This window comes from Arachis duranensis, chromosome 7, assembly GCF_000817695.3.
Source record: "Arachis duranensis cultivar V14167 chromosome 7, aradu.V14167.gnm2.J7QH, whole genome shotgun sequence".
In the NCBI taxonomy this organism is placed as follows: domain Eukaryota; kingdom Viridiplantae; phylum Streptophyta; class Magnoliopsida; order Fabales; family Fabaceae; genus Arachis; species Arachis duranensis.
Genome location: NC_029778.3, coordinates 36,310,342 through 36,311,447, shown reverse-complemented (window position 1 = coordinate 36,311,447; position 1,106 = coordinate 36,310,342).

Here is a 1,106-nt window from a genome sequence, read left to right as displayed (position 1 = left end):
ACCATAGCTTGCTTCATACCAACAATCTCTGTGGGATCGACCCTTACTCACGTAAGGTATTACTTGGATGACCCAGTACACTTGCTGGTTAAGTTGAACGGAGTTGTGGAAAGAAAGTGCTGAGTTAGTTTTTTTGGCACATGCCAAAGAGCCATTATTGTTGATCACAATTTCGTCCACCAAGTTTTTGGCGCCGTTGCCGGGGATTGTTCGAGTATGGACAACTGACGGTTCATCTTGTTGCTCAGATTAGGTAATTTTTCTTTCAAAATCTTTTTCAAAATTTTTCTTTTCTTTTTCGTTTTTCTAATAATGTTTTTCAAAAAAATTAATAAGAATACAAAAAATTATAAAATCATAAAAATCAAAAATATTTTGTGTTTCTTGTTTGAGTCTTGAGTCAATTTTTAAGTTTGGTGTCAATTGCATGCTTTAAAAATTTTTCTTGCATTTTTCAAAAAAAATCCATGCATTCATAGTGTTCTTCATGATCTTCAAGTTGTTCTTGACAAGTCTTCTTGTTTGATCTTGATGATTTCTTGTTTTGTGTTGTTTATTGTTTTTCATGTGCATTTTTTGTTTGTTAGAGTCCATGCATTAAAGATTTCTAAGTTTGGTGTCTTGCATGTTTTTCTTTGCATCAAAAATTTTTCAAAAATATGTTCTTGATGTTCATCATGATCTTCAAAGTGTTCTTGGTGTTCATCTTGACATTCATAGTGTTCTTGCATGCATTAAGTGTTTTGATCCAAAATTTTTATGTTTTGGGTCATTTTTGTGTTTTTCTCTCTCATCTTAAAAATTTCAAAAATAAAAAAATATCTTTTCCTTATTTCCCTCCAAATTTTTGAAATTTTGGGTTGACTTGGTCAAAAATTTTTAAAATTAGTTATTTCTTACAAGGCAAGTCAAAATTTCAATTTTAAAAATATCTTATCTTTTCAAAATCTTTTTCAAAAATTATATCTTTTTCATTTTTTATTTTTCGAAAATTTCAAAAATCTTTTTCAAAATATTTTCAAAACCTTTTTCTTATCTTTACATCTAATTTTCAAAAATTAGCTAACAATTAATGTGATTGGTTCAAAAATTTGAAGTTTGTTACT